The 16,235-nt window shown below is 45.1% G+C and overlaps 1 long non-coding RNA gene across 1 annotated transcript; it reads left to right on the plus strand.

Moving 5' to 3' along the window:
* The first annotated feature begins 12,811 nt into the window (after positions 1-12,811).
* LOC135397819 (uncharacterized) lies at positions 12,812-15,590 on the plus strand. The gene is made up of 3 exons (XR_010423778.1): positions 12,812-13,628; positions 13,690-14,166; positions 15,033-15,590. It is a non-coding gene; the product is annotated as an uncharacterized LOC135397819 (long non-coding RNA).
* The last annotated feature ends 645 nt before the right edge of the window (positions 15,591-16,235 follow it).

The raw sequence follows: 16,235 nt of genomic DNA on the forward strand, positions 1-16,235 counted from the left end.
TAGCTATTGCCAAGCTTGGCCGAACCTTTGTTGCTTGGGCATAGTTAACCGGCCGTTGCTGTTAATCGGTGGGCCGCCATCTAGCCGAAAAAGGGCCGGCTATTGCCCAGACTTGGTTCTTCACTGGCCCTGTGTTGGCCCCACGTCTTATAGGTCGGTCTGCTACACAGGCCCAAGGTTGGCAGTATTAAGTCGGGCCCAGTAAGGCCAATGTCAGTCCCCAAGCGTGGCTCAACCTTTTTCTGCAAGGACGGCCCAACGACTTTTAGGTCAAAAGCCCACTTCGGCCCGGCATTTTGTCGACATTGTTTTACCCCTTGGGAATAGCCAGTGCTGTAGCCCAGGACGCGAGCATAAGTCGTTATTGGCTAACATCAATGAAGAATCAACAGTGTTTGTCCAAAGCAAAGCTTAGTTCGAAAGCTTTTGTTTTAGATGTGCACATTCTTCAAAGCTAAGAAATGAGAAACAAACAGACTGGGCAAGAGCAGGAAGCACGACGAGCAACCAGGAACCAACACCAGAGCTGAACCTGAACCGAAACTGAACTGAATCGAACCCATACCATTTTTTTCAACTGCTAAACCGAACCGGGACAGAACAGAAATGAATCTGACGCGTGACGGGTGTTTGTTTGTTACGGGGTTTATGGGAGAAGTTAGCCTGACTAAACGGCTTGCTACTGGTTCGGAAAACGGTTCAGATGAAATGTTTGCTTTATTAACAAGCCAGCCCCCAGTGTTTCCATAGCAAACCATGTAACGGAGCTTCAACGGTTTCACTACGTTCTCCTACTCGAGATAAATCAAGTGCTTCCACGAATTAATGAGCCGAAACGCATATGAACGAGGGTTCAATGTGGTATCCAAAAATCCAAAAAGCCTTCCGTTCCACTAGCCTGAAGAAGAGGTTTCGCTCGAAGCAACGCTCTCGAAACGACACTCATTGCTCCCCTCTTCGGTTCACCAGTCACCCCATCTTTTGCTTTTCTGTGTTTCAATGTGGCACTGTTTTTCTTACAGCGTACATAGATTTAGAAGAATGTAGAGGGTTGAGTCAAGATCCACTTTGCAAAAGTAACAACAAAAATATATAACACTAAAGCCTCCCTTTAATTGATACAAGGTCCTAAAATTAAAGAACAGCTTCAGTAATTTATATTCTTGTTTTTACGCATACTAGATCTCATAGGAATTCCTTTATTTGTTTATTTTTTTTCTGGCAAACTTCAAATTCCATAGGTCTAGTGAAATTTCCCTAGAGCTGGCAACACTGATTTTGTGTCATAACCGTTGTCGTCTATGGTGATTCAGTAGTTGGCCATTTCGACTTACGGTGGCGTCCTTATGGCGGTACCTGCAGGCAACTCTCCGGACTCCGCCATGTTGACACCTGGGTACACCATCCTGATGCACGGAAGCCCAATTTGCGTGGCGATGTTTATCTTGATACGCAGCGTTTGATTTCCACGATTCGTCTGCAGCTTCAAATCCCGTAAAGGCGTTGTCGTGTACCACTTATATATAATAATAATGATAGTGCAGCACTCTATAGCAGAATCACCATTTTATGAGGCGCAATTCTGTCTTCATACTCGAAAAGTAGATATGAACCGATTGGGGCATGACCGTCCTGTTGAAGCGATTATTAATATACAGCACTGGATGAAGCGATAACAATGCCTCCCTGCGTCGAAACAGCCAACTTCTGAATCACCATAGACAACGAAGGTGACGATGCGAAATGGAAAACGGGATTGCCGAACAAGCGTTGCTTTGCAACTTTCTTGCCTTGCTGTCTTGTCAGCTTACTGTGCTTGTCAGCTCTCTTGCTCTCTCGCTCGTAGTTGGTACTTGTGCTTGATTGTACTTTGCTCTTTAGCAATGGATAGCTTCCTAGGCCGTGTCTACCGGAGCGTATGCTTAACGCTAGCTACGTTCATTATCATCTGTGCTATTTACGAAACTAACGTCGTATACCTCGTAGTCTGGTTAACTTGCGCTATCGCTCTAGTGCTACTAGCCATATTGGACTACTGTTTTAGAGATAACGACCTCTCCGAGAATCTTATCCCACAGCTTACTGTAGACCACAGTGCGTCAGCGTATCCACCTAGTGGATGGGAGTCTTCTAACGCTAGCACTAGCATTACGATAGACTAATGTCAAGTACTACTGCATAATACTACTGATGCTACCATACTACTAATACTACCGTAATAATGATATATAAGACTTTATGCTATATTATTACTATATGATTTATATATGCTATATATTTTCTACTATGCTATATATTATAGAATAATGTCTGATACTACAGGATATGATTACATTATATGATAATAATTATGATGATATGATAACATATCCTCTGTGATAGTAATTATCACGACGGACTCTTGTCTTATACTGTAGGATACTGCAATGTAGTACTACAGGCATGTTGAATCTAAGAACGGCATTGTCAGTACATCTTTTTCTCCCCATATTTAACTAACAGTATAAAACATAGCTTTTGAAGCGCTATATATAAAAACCTCCTTTAGCACCCGAAATGCCGTTCTTAGGTTCAAGACTACTATGCATATGCCATTTCCCTGTTCCTATTTCTTGGTAGGTAAAGAGAACAACGAAACGCATATTTGCAGCATATACGCTGCTTGAGCTTATGGCTCAAATGCTGCTCTTGTTCTCTTCCGCCAAGCCCCCTTGAACATTGAATTTTGAACACCAAACTGAACACCTATGCAATATGAATAAGATACCATGATAGCGTATTCAACATAAATATATATATATATAAAACAACAAATATATAAAAACATATGTGAATAATATGAATAAATACAACAAACAAAATACATATCATAAACAACAACAACAAATAAATCGTGACTATGACATGATGGGGTGATTCACCACTGCAAAGCAGTACACTACCTCATTACACGCGACACATTAGATGTGAGATATGAGTACATGAGCTCTTCTCCACTGACTGCGCCTCGCTATATATATAACCTATATCCTAGCCTATAACCTATATCCCACGAGCTATATACTTCCTCACGGCAGCGTCAGCCGTGGAGTTTACTTTGCCGCCGTGGATACAGACAGTTTATTTTGGAAAATTTATTTTGAACAGTGAATTCCTATGTAAGCTATTCAATTTTTTATTTTAACATGGTTTATTTCGCCGACATGCTCCAGGGGCTCCTTGTTTTTGGCCTTTCCATAGTTCGCTCTTCTGACTTTCGACCTGTTGGTTTGCGGCCTTCTGATTATTGAGTGTTTTGATTTTTTAGGCCTCTTCAGCTTCGGTCTTATGATTACCATGCCTGAAAAGCTCTTCCTAGATTTGTAGCGTAACTTGTACTATTTACGCAACGGTTACCCGAATTTGTAGCGGTAATACTTTTTCTGATAGCAATTTGAGGCGTAGTGGTATTGCTCCGCTACTGGAAATAAGTGGCGAATACCGTATATGTACATGGAAGACACTATTTTGTGCAAACCGACATCCCTTCTTTTATCACGCAACAACAGGGTGTGAGCAATCCCAGCTCGAGGACAAAGGCAAGACAGGCGTATCCAGTGCTGTCTTATAAAGTCGCGTGAAAAAGCCAAAGATAACACTATAAACTACATTGCTCCGGAGCTTATCTGTACCTCATGCAATGCATGATGCAATATTTCCTAATCTGTTCTTCACATTAACCGAAGCGATTATTTCTCTCTTGTAACATCAACAACAATCAACAATTCTCCGAACAGCAGTGCTCCTCCGGAAAGCAAGGCTATACAGCTCCAGTACTTATTACGAAAGACTTACGCCAAGCAATCGTACATCCGATGTATAAGCCGTTGACCCCCCCCTCCCTTTTTTTTCTTTTCTTTGTTCAAATAAATATATCCCCTCCCCCCGCAGGATGTGTTAATTTGTTGGCTCCATTATCCTTCCAAATCCTGCAAAACGCATATTTGCAGCATATACGCTGCTTGAGCTTATGGCTGAAATGCTGCTCTTGTTCTCTTCCACCAAGCCCCCTTGAACACTGAATTTTGAACACCAAACTGAACACCTATGCAATATGAATAAGATACCATGATGGCGTATTAAACATTATATATATATATATATATATATGTTTGTAACTCAAACGTCGCAATGCCAGTACTGGACAGCTGTTTCGGCCTTGTTGGGCCTCATCAACAGTACGCAGGCAGGCAACGTTTGAGTGGATGGCGTCAGAAAGTCACGTAACACGTGATTCCTCCCGTCAGGGTGAGATAACTCACTCACTGAAAGCCCAGTACAAAGCCAGTGAAGTATAAAAGGAAAAAAAAAATAGCCAGAGCTCTTTGGCTGCACGTATAGCATATGTTTGTAACTCAAACGTCACCATGCCAGTACTGGACAGCTGTTTAGGCCTTGTTGGGCCTCATCAACAGTACGCAGGCATGCAACGTTTGAGTGGATGGCGTCAGAAAATCACGTAACACGTGATTCCTCCCGTCAGGGTGAGATAACTCACTCACTGAAAGCCCAGTGCAAAGCCAGTGAAGTATAAAAGGAAAAAAATAGGCAGAGCTCTTTGGCTGCACGTATAGCATACCCAGGCAGCACAGCGCGACAGCCCAACGTCGGTGCGCCGGCGGCGACCGACCCGACCGGGTCGGCTCCCGACCATGGTCCGGCATAGGGTTTGCAACACGGGGATGTTAATGGTCCGTTATCGGCAGCCTGTATCGTACCCCAACGACTTCCCGAGGTGGAGCCAATGCACACTTACGGGTACCTCCTACCCCCAAACAAGAGTTAATTTGCGCGATTTTTGCGCGAAACAAAATCAATATGTCATTGTAGAAAACTCTTTATTGCATCATAGTCACCAGCTACATGGGTTCTTTATGGCATCACATCACTAGCAATGAAAAAATGAGTATTCCATTGAAAGTATACAATTACCAGTCCCGCATATGTACTATTTACTTCACAAATATTCACTTAACACAGGTTATATGGAACAGAGATAGAAGTTGGAACTCGTTGCCAGTTAAGTTAGACTGTTGAAAGATGGAAGTCACTGAAAAGGTTAGCCAGAACATAATTGTAGGCCGGTTCCGCGTGAGCTCAGACCGGGAGGTCCCATGGACCTCCTGAATTTTAATGATTTTTTATATATATTTAGACGCTCATCGCAGATGATGATCAACATTGGTAAAATTAATCATTCGAGTACTTTCCGTGCAAAAAATCGAGAAATCCAGACCTGGATTCGATTGTTGCAATTTTGCCGGGTTTGCACGTGTATACATCCTGAGTTTTAAAAGATATCGTAGTGCAATTTTTTTAGCTTTAGTATTCCTACCTGCCAGCACTCCGAGCGCAAATTTAGGCGCACAGGTGCAACACTGTATCGTATAAAAAGCGGCGAACATGCTCTGTCGCGCAGTTTTGTTCAAACTTCGACACTTCTTGCTCTGGCTGTAGATATCTCCGACACGTTCGTACGCAGTGGGGCCGCGTTTTAACGCGCTAATCAACAGTATACGCCTTTGGAGAAGAAGTTTTTGCGTTAGATGAAAGGACTAACATCGGGCCATATCCTGGCAAAATATATACGAAATCAAGTCGGACCTTTTTGAGAAATACCCGCGCAAATCCATGTTTATTTCGAAATATGCCTAAACATTTGCCTATTTCAGCGCATGCCGCTAGGAAGTATATGCAGGATAGATATATCAGATGAAAGAGCACTAAAAGCTGAGTGAGCTGATACCAAGTATTGCGATCAGGGACATCTATAGCCAGAGATATCAGGCGTCGAAATTAGGACAAAAGTGCGCGACAGGGCATGTTCGCCATTTTTTATAGCACACAGCGTTGCACCTGCGCGCTAAAATTTGCTCTCTGACTGCTGGCCTGTAGGCATAATAAAGCAGCATAAAAAAATTTCACAACAATATCTCTTAACACTCGGGAGGTATATGCGTGCAAACACGGCAAAACTGAAACATCCGAATTCAGGGCCGTATTTTCTCGATTTTTTTGCACGAGAGCTATTCAGCAAAAATGTTTTATCATAATATACAATGAGTATATGAGTAAATATAAAAAACACTGAAGACCCAGGAGGTCGATGGGACCTCCCTGTCTGAACTGACGTGAAACCGGCCCGTAACTAAATTTCAAACGCAGTTACACGTAATAAAACGTAATGAAAATTGGCGTGAAGTTCCTAAGCTACTTTAGAAACGTAACAGGTTACCTTCAAGTTATTTTCTACTCAATATATATACTTTTCGGCTCTTGACCTGTCTATATGGTTAATTCAGACTTGTTTTGAACAATTTGTCTTGATATGAATTTGTCTTGAATTTAGTCTTGATATACCAAAAATGATATCAATATCTGCTACGAGAAAAGAAGCCTACATTTATAGGCTTCTTTAGGGGGGTTTGATGATTTTGATCTCGTAATAAGGCACATGAAAAAGGAGCTAAGACATAATTTGCAACATTCACCGTGTAACAACGGGAGTTAGTCGCGCCGGGCACGTGCCATCTTTCATCTCAAGTCATGGAGGGAGGACTCAGCCTGCGCTGTTTGTAGACCAGAATCGAACGAAAGGAACTTTGAACTTTCTTCAAGTTACTTTGAAGAACTTAACCCCCCCCCCCCCCCCCCGAAACAAAAGAAAAAGGGAATGGAACGAGCTCCTCAAGAAGGTACTGGAGCTCAAAAGCAAAGAGCTATGCAAAAAGTTACTGAAAATAGCTAAGCCGACTAGCCTAGTTACAATATCGAGTTATAACGAGTTACGCCCAACAACATGGAGCACGTGAACAACTTGAGAATCCGTACTACATGTGTCATGATCATTCTATACCTTCTTTAAGAAAATAGAAGAAATATTTGCGCACCTTTGCTAGTACGAGAGCAACGTACACACAATTTGGGAACCACAATCTAACAAAAAAGGTGTGAGAAGGTGGTAACTTCCTTAGTTACCTCCTAAGACAACATAGCGTCTGATAAGGGGTGTAAAAAGGTGGTAACAGAAATTATCATCCATCCAAATTACAACAAAAAGGTGTACGCCCCCCTCGCTCACCGAATCAGAAGCGGTAACCCTATTATTCGTGGCAGAGAGTAAGGTAGCATGTAGAACTTTGCAAACTTTTAGGCACAACATATCCGACAACTATTACCTCCTATAAGGTCTAATTGCTCCACCCTTTTTTCTGAGAGTGCAGTATAGCACATGTAGTGTGACTCGTACCCTTGTCTTTAGGAGAAATATTAATGTATCAAGAAGGTGCCTTTTCTTATGGCTTTCTTGCTACGAAGGCCTCTTATTATGGATACCTGAAGTCCTTTCAAACGAAAAACAACACATCATACCAGATTGTATTCGTTTCAACCAAGCATCACAGCGCGATAGGTTCATAGTGTTGTAACCGAGGTGCGGGGTGGATTCTGAAAGTGGAAGATAGCTTGAGCTCAGGGTTACACTGAGAAAAGTACACCACACCACAAGATGCACACGTTATTGAATACAGACCAAATAGCTAAACTTTTCCATTCAACGTTTTCAGCATGACATGACAAGATCCGCTTGAAAAATCTTGACCATCATCACTGGCTCTGAGGCAGAGATCTGGTGGTGGGCACTTCGGTGATACCTTCATCAAGGCATTGATTTCTTTAAGCACGCTCTGGCAGTGGTCCAGCATGACATTCTGAATGAAAGATCAGGATAGCTTTCATCCACTCACAGTTTCAAACAAATTGACATACCATGCGTCGATCACATTACGCAAACGGATTAAAGCGGAATAATTTATTCACTTCGGAGGTTCCTTTTTTTCTTTTCTTTTTATTTAGAATGACTACAAAAACGAACCTTGGGCTGAAGTCCTCCAGCATTCCAGTTTTGTACGCAGGAGATGGAAAACACAGCTGCAGCACGCAGTCGTCCTGAGAAATGGTTATATTTCGTTTGAGGTCAAATACACTATACATACGATTCCACGCTTTACTGAACCATATTTTCACCAAAACGGAGTCCATTATTCTAAAAGTAACGCATAAACCACAATGGATCACTGAAATCGAAACTATGCGATGCTGCGGTGCTAAGCTTCGAAAGAAGCCTTCTAGAACGGTGTCACTCATGTTGAAAAGAATCTATGAGTAACGTTTATCAATGTGAGGAATACCACAAGAAGAAATAGCACTTACCGCTCGATGAATCGCTTAAAAATGTTGGAATTCTTCGAAAGTTTCGGGAGCACGGCCGGATACATTCGTTTCTCGCAGCGAGAGCGACGGGGACTCCGACAGTGCAAACACGGCTGGATGATCGAGGAACATCATTGGCCAGATTCGAAACTGTCGGTTACGTGATTGCATCACTCGGCGCCTGACAGTCTGGGAAGAGAAATCCGTTGCTGCACCCCGGTCATGTGACTGATTATCGTGAAGTGATCAGATCAGCATCGGGGAGCGATCCTATATTTTGGTCACATGACCAAGGTCAGTCCAGACCGGGAAATGATCAGAGCAGCATCGGGGAGCGATCCTATGTTATTGTTTACATGACCAAAAGGAGACCAGAGCGGAAAATGATCAGGGCACCGTTCTTGGGACTACCTTATCTTCTCTTATGTTCTACCTCCTCAGTTCTCACACCGCTGGGAACCAGTCGGGCACTATCGCCCGTTCAAGAGCCGAAGCCCCCATTGCGTTCCCATTCTTTTCCCGAGGGTTTGTGCTGCCTGTGTATGTTTGTAACTCAAACGTCGCCATGCCAGTACTGGACAGCTGTTTCGGCCTTGTTGGGCCTCATCAACAGTACGCAGGCAGGCAACGTTTGAGTGGATGGCGTGAGAAAGTCACGTAACACGTGATTCCTCCCGTCAGGGTGAGGTAACTCACTCACTGAAAGCCCAGTGCAAAGCCAGTGAAGTATAAAAGGAAAAAAATAGCCAGAGCTCTTTGGCTGCACGTATAGCATATGTTTGTAACTCAAACGTCGCCATGCCAGTACTGGACAGCAGCTGTCCAGTCGGGAGGAATCACGTGTTACGTGACTTTCTGACGCCATCCACTCAAACGTTGCCTGCCTGCGTACTGTTGATGAGGCCCAACAAGGCCGAAACAGCTGTCCAGTACTGGCATGGCGACGTTTGAGTTACAAACATATGCTATACGTGCAGCCAAAGAGCTCTGGCTATTTTTTTCCTTTTATATATATATATATATATATATATATATATATATAAAACAACAAATATATAAAAACATATATGAATAATATGAATATGATAAAATAAACAAAATATATATCATAAACAACAACAACAAATATATCGTGACTATGAGACCTGATGGGGTGATTCACCACTGCAGAGCAGTACACTACCCCATTACACGCGAAACATTAGATGTGAGGTATGAGAATGAAGTTAAAGTTATGTGCAAGTACAGCTGAGCTCTCCTCCACTGGCTGCGCCGCGCTACGCCACAAAAAGGAAGGTGAATAATAATTAAAAAAACACACATGAAAGAAGCACCAACGGTTATTGAGATGCAGAAGAGTATACTCTACAGAGTCCGGAGCAAACGGAAGAGGAACTCCAAGAACATCAAAAGACGTGAACGGTGTTTCACATGGCTCTTACATGGGCCAAGAATTGCAGCCAGGTTGAACGTGTGCCGGCTAGCAGTATTCAGCTGAGCACAGAGTTGCCGCCTGTCTGCCAGAGCTCACATTGTGTTAGGACTTGCGCCATGTTCGCTACGACGCCACATTTGGCAGCATAGGCTACTGTCACAGTATCCGGTCCGGTACTTGAATTGGGAAGCGACGGCTACGTTGAGACGAAGCCTGTGCAGGAGGGACGTAAAATAGCGTGGTAAATGGTCTGCAACTGAGAAAGACTCCCGACTCCACTGCTGGCGAGCTAGTGGCTGGATGAGCTCAATCAAAAGTGATCTCCTGTTTCCTCTTGATAACACTATTGGTACAGCCGTTCTAGACTGTTATGCAGTCGTTGCCGCTCTGTCGGCCTCTTCGTTTCCGCTCAAACCACAGTGACCCACTGCAGGGATATATGATGAACGTGATCGCATAGACGCTGAACATGCACTTGACGCTTAACTTGCGAGCTGTCCACGTATGCCCGTGCTGGTTATACATTGAAGAGCAGCCTTTGAATCTAACCTGAGTAAACAACTCAGGTCCGCGCATCGTCACACGATGTCTTACGCTGAAACAACAGGATAGCATATAGCTTAGCTGACGCTGATGATGTGCGGTGTGAGAGACTCTGTCCATGCGACACATCGTCTGTTGGGATAATAAACGCAGACGATGAACGTTCATGACTGGCGGATCAGTCATTAAAAACTGCAGCCAAATTGTTTCCTTGCTGAGCATGAAATGTTGCTTCAGCTAGAGAAAGTTTCGTCTTGTTGGCCGCCCTCAGTCACGTTCGAATTTCATCGTCAGTAAATTAAAAATTTTCAGCTTGAGTGAGCCGGTTTGAACGTGTACCACACAGAAGGAAGAAAATCAACCGAAAAGTTGGAAGACCGAACTATCGAAAGGCCGAATTAGCAAGCAGGCGAGCCACCAATAAATGAAAAGTTACAACCTACGTGATTCCACTCTATTCCACTACTACTCCACTACTACTACTACACTACACCACTACTACTACACTACTACACTATTCCACCAATTCCACAAATTCGAGGTCAAGACAGGTATTGGGGAAAATATTCAGAAAAAGACGGAAATCACGGAGCCTGCGCTATGGGCTTATGCTGTTGTTGAACATATTCGTATACCCCAATAAACCAGCAAGCAGGAATTGTCACCAATATCACTTCAATGAATTAGAACGTAAATTATCGACAACCCGCCTGCATCACACAGTCGCATGTTATAACAACAACAACAAATAAGTCCTAATTATATATATATGTATGTATAACCTATATCCTAGCCTATAACCTATATCCCACGAGCTATATACTTCCTCGCGGCAGCGGCAGCCGTGGAGTTTATTCTGCCGCCGTGGCTACAGTCAGTTTACTTTGGAAAAGTTATTTTGAACAGTGAATTTCTACGTGTGCTACTCAACTTCTTATTTTTACATTATTTATTTCGCCGACATGCTCCAGGGGCTCCTTATTTTTCGCCTTTCCATAGTTCGCTCTTCTGACTTTCGACCTTTTGGTTTGCGGCCCTCTGATTATTGAGTGTTTTGATTTTTTAGGCCTCTTCAGCTTCGGCCTTAAGATTACCACGCCTGAAAAGCTCTTCCTGGATTTGTAGCGTACCTTGTACTATTTACGCAACGGCTACCCGAATTTATAGCGGTAATACTTTTTCTGATACCAATTTGAGGCGTAGTGGTATCGCACCGCTAGTGGAAATAAGTGGCGAATACCGTATATGTACATGGAAGACACTATTTTGCGCAAACCGACATCTCTCCTTTTATCACACAACAACAAGGTGTGAGCAATCCCAGCTCGAGGACAAAGGCAAGACAGGCGTAGCCAGTGCTATCTTATAAAGTCTGTTCTTCACATCAACCGAAGCGATTATTTCTCTCTTGTAACATCAACAACAATCAGCAATTCCCCGAATAGCAGTGAAATACCAGCAGTGCTCCTCCAGAAAGCAAGGCTATACAGCTCCAGCACTTATTATGAAAGACTCATGCCAAGCAATCGTACATTCCTATGTATAAGCCGCTGACCTCCCCCCTCTCTTTTTTCTTTTCTTTGTTCTAGTAAATATATCCCCTCCCCCCGCAGGATGTGTTAATTTCTTGGCTCCATTATGCTGCAATTAACACAATAATTCTCCTAGAAATTGTGTCATGTACGAATGCGCAAGAGAAAAGTGTGATGCGATTTCCCCCTGCAGATTGGATTCACGAATTTTAAAACTGAGTAAGTTAACCATGTACTCGTTCTACTATGAAACCCTGCTCAGCAAGCTCACTTGTCCGGTGATTACCTGCTACTTTGACACGGATTCTCTGATACTCGACCTATTCTGTAAGGACTACAAAGATCAGTTACGTGCGATCGTCGACGACCACTTAGACTTGTCTTCCTTCGATCGTGATCATCCACTGTAGAGCCAGAGGAACCGCGGTAGACTTGGCGCGTTAAAAGTGAAACGGGTACCATAAACATTGAGGAAGTAATATGCTTGAAAGCTAAAATGTATTCCATCAACTTAGCCAGGGCAAAACAGATAGCAAGAGCTAAACGGGTAAAAAAAGAACATTGTGCGCAAACACCTCCTCCATGATAATTCTCTGACGATACCCACGCCCCTATTCAAGCACGCTAGCGTATCGCACGAACAGGTGTCAATAGTGGGAAAGAAACAGTGCATGTACACTGTAGCGGCCGGTGGACAACGACGAGGATGGACACGCGCCTGGAGCACCCGCTCCTCAGTTCCACCGGCGCGGCCATGGAGGTAGGCCACCGTCATCGCCTCTCCGTGGCATACCATCACAGTCGGTCGGGACTCATATAGGGGAACACTACCTCCTCTACATTTGGTGACCCGAACGTGATTTGAACACGCAACACTGACCGAACTATGAACACTTCAGTTCGGTAAACAATTAGGGCTTTTACCATCCCAAGTTTTGCAACGGCTTCACCGGCATGGTGCTGAGCATCTCATCCTGGAAGCTTCCCGGCCCAACGACACCCAGCGTTCTGGCAACAGCCGACCATTCAACTGCAACTCGTCTCCTTCGGACTGTCTGATCCACACGCCACGTCCTGGTAACATTTCCAAAGGCTTCCTCTGCTCGCTAAGACCACAGGTGTACTGCAGACGCGATATTGCAAAGTATGTTCATCCGGCACACACGCGCTTCACAGATGGAGCCGCCTTCACTCCTGCCGCATCTCGGCACTATTCACCGGACCCAATGCTTTTCACCGCCGGCTGCGACACTCGAGCCTTGCGCTCACCTGCCGGTCGCGGCAGCCAACGCCACGGCACGCTTCAGCCGGCGTCTCGGCATCTCACTACGGCTCGCATAGCCTCGCGTCACTCACTTAACCTGGAACTCTCGAGCTTCGGCTCCCGTGCCGGTCGCGGCACCCCAGGACCACGACACCAAGCGCCTCACTCTTTCCCGCTCGACGGATCCTTGTTCCCGTCCTCACCGTCTGTGACATGTCGCCAACGTGTGCCATGCCATGCACCTGTTCAGCCATGCACGTCAATCAAGGTCGCCCTGCTATCCTCTAGTGAAGTGGTGGACATCACCTTCTTTATCGCCGCTCCGCGTCTGAGGGGGTAGTGATGTAGCAGCCGGTGGACAACGACGAGGATGGACACACACCTGGAGCACTCGCCCCTCAGTTCCACCGGCGCGGTCATGGAGATAAGCCAGCGTCATCGCCTCTCCGTGGTATACCATCACAGTCAGTCGGGACTCATGTAGGGGAACACCACCTCCTCTACAGCACCATCAGAAATGTGCAAAGAAGTCTGATGGTGTACGACGACAAACGATACCTCTACAATGGCGTGGACTCCTACCCGTACAGAAGATGCGGATATGGTAAGCTCGAGTGGATCACATAGATAGCGGGATTTCACCCGGCGTTCTTTCCCCCGCACAGATAATGCAGTGGATGAGTAGGTGTAGCATCATTTGGTCTTCTCACTGGAAGGATGTGGTTCCTCGTTCTCTTCTCGCTCGTCTCGTGCGCACTGGCGCCGGACGCCGGCAACTGTACCGGGAGCATCAAGCTGGAGAAGGATAAGCACACGTACGTGCACGAATGCCTGGGCGACATCTTGGCCATCAGGGAGTGGCACGTGGTACCAATGCGGTCCGATATTAACCTGGACAGGAATGCTACTGGATCGCTGCGTACGTGCCTTCACTCGCTGGACTGGACTTGAGCGACAGCCGCGAAGATATCCAGTGCACGTGGAAGTGTCAACTCACGGAGGAAAAAATTTTTCTCGGCCGCTGTCCCGGAGACTTCTACATGATCCATCACTTCTGCGGAACCACGCCCAGCATCAAAGGAATCAACCTCTCCAAGACCGCCATGCTTTTCCTCAAACACGTACTCAATGAGCGTTGAAAGGTATTTTTTTACCTGTCTGTTTTGATCGCATAGAGCCATCTGAGATAGAGATACCCAATAGACCTCTACCTGTTTGTAAACAAATGACGTCATAATGTTCGACAGCGCCACGAGTTTGGTAGAGTCGAACTACGTTAGAAGCTAGTGGCGAACAAGGTCGCGCCTGAAAGCCATGGTCTTGAGGGGATTACGATGGTCTCAGAAAGGGACGCGACCTTCGCTCCTACTTTCTTTCAGCCGAACAAGTGCTCATTCGTGAAACCCAGCTTTCCCCTTCCGATCTGTTTTGGTTTCGGTCTGTCTACCCACGTCATGATGACGATTGTCGGATAGAGGTTTATTGGGTTAGAACCATCTGAAGCCACTGCCGAGCGATCCGCGCACATCTGGCGGGCGCTGGTGCAGGCTATGTTCAGTAGACCAATCAGGACTGCTAGCCATTAGGGGGGGCTTAGCATAGGCCAATCAGGGGGCTTAGACGTCTGGAGAAGAGGAGCAATCATGATGAGTAGGCTTAGCGTGGACCAATCAGCGGAGCTGGCTAATTAGCATTGAGGCTCAGCGATCGGCGTGCACCAATCAGCGTAAAGTGGGCGGAGCCGAGTAATTAGCATAGCTATGGTGAACCAAACAAACATCAGTAGGTTTGTACGGACCAATCTGCGTGAGGTGGGTGGAGCCAACAAATTAGCATAAAGGAACGGAGCTACGGTCAACCAATCAACGATCAACAGAAAGAGTAGGGCCGGTTGGTACAACTCCATTTTTGGTGACAAGAAAGTAAAATCCAGTAAAAGTGGTTGAAAGTTGCGACCTGTTCTTTCCTATTCAGTGTCTAACCGAGTGTCCTTATTTTTGTCCCTAAGAATGGAGCAATCAACGATCAGAAGGCTGAGTGCGGACCAATCAACGTGAAGGGTACGGAGCTAACGGCGATCAATCAGATGGCGTTGGAATTGGCTTGCGTTGGATTACAGCTGGATTGTGCTGGCTTAGAACTGGATTGTGATGGCTTGGAACTGGATTGTGTTGACTTCAGAGTGGTTTTGGCTTAAAATTGGATTAGAATAGAATTCCTGGAACTGGATTAGAAAAAGGACGTCGTTGTTGGACCTAAGTCCCTACTACCTCGGTCTTGAAACTGTGATATCATTCTAGAAGACCCTGGTTGCGGCCCAGTGTAAGAAATACTGAAATGGTTTGCCCAAATTTATTTGCTGATCAGATAACATAGTTCACGCGCTATTGTTGCCTTTTGTTTACAGGAAACTAGTGACAGCATGCAATACGTAAATGACAGGAGGAGGAGGAATTATCTATTTACCAACGTTGGAGCTGGGTGACACCTATCAGGGGGCCTGCCGTTCCATTTCGTGAAAGCGTTTCAATTACTTTCACCCATGGATATCGAGGAGTGCATGGTGTATCTGCCAGTTAATCGTGTTGAGTAAGGAATGGCGCTGGGTTCGAATCGTAATGCTGTATATAATCTTGGAGCCGGTTTGATTCAAGACCGCGTAATTCCCACAAGCAAGCTCGTGAAGACGATTAAAACGTTAAAATAATTGAGACTGCACTTCAACTTGTAGGCCGATTTGTGGCATCATATACGTCAGCCATGTCGTCATCAGTTGATGAACCAAGTGGGAAAAACAATGCGTGAAATCTGACACAAAGAAATACAGTATGCTACGTAAATCTGTTTTCCCAAGTTTCTGCAGTGATACGACAGACACCTGTGCGGTCTTATCGTTATCTCTTTAGCAAATATCAGCTCTGTTTCAAATAGGTAAACGATCTGAGGACACACGAGCAAAAATAAATTAGTGCGAAAATTTCTCCTCGCTGAATAAGAGGTGCAGTTACCTTGACATCAACACGAGAGGAACGGGAATCATCTGTTGCGTCTTTTGTGATTTCTGATCGATAGAAAAAACGCGAAGCACGCTTTCCCTCTCATTCTCATGACGGCCGACAGTGCGAAGCGCCCTCTCATTGGTCCGCCGCAAACAATTCGTCCTATCATTGCCGTAGGTCGTTTAAGGAGACCAATCCGAAGCCTCTCCGCA

The sequence above is a fragment of the Ornithodoros turicata genome, chromosome 6 (assembly GCF_037126465.1).
Source record: "Ornithodoros turicata isolate Travis chromosome 6, ASM3712646v1, whole genome shotgun sequence".
In the NCBI taxonomy this organism is placed as follows: Eukaryota; Metazoa; Arthropoda; class Arachnida; order Ixodida; family Argasidae; genus Ornithodoros; species Ornithodoros turicata.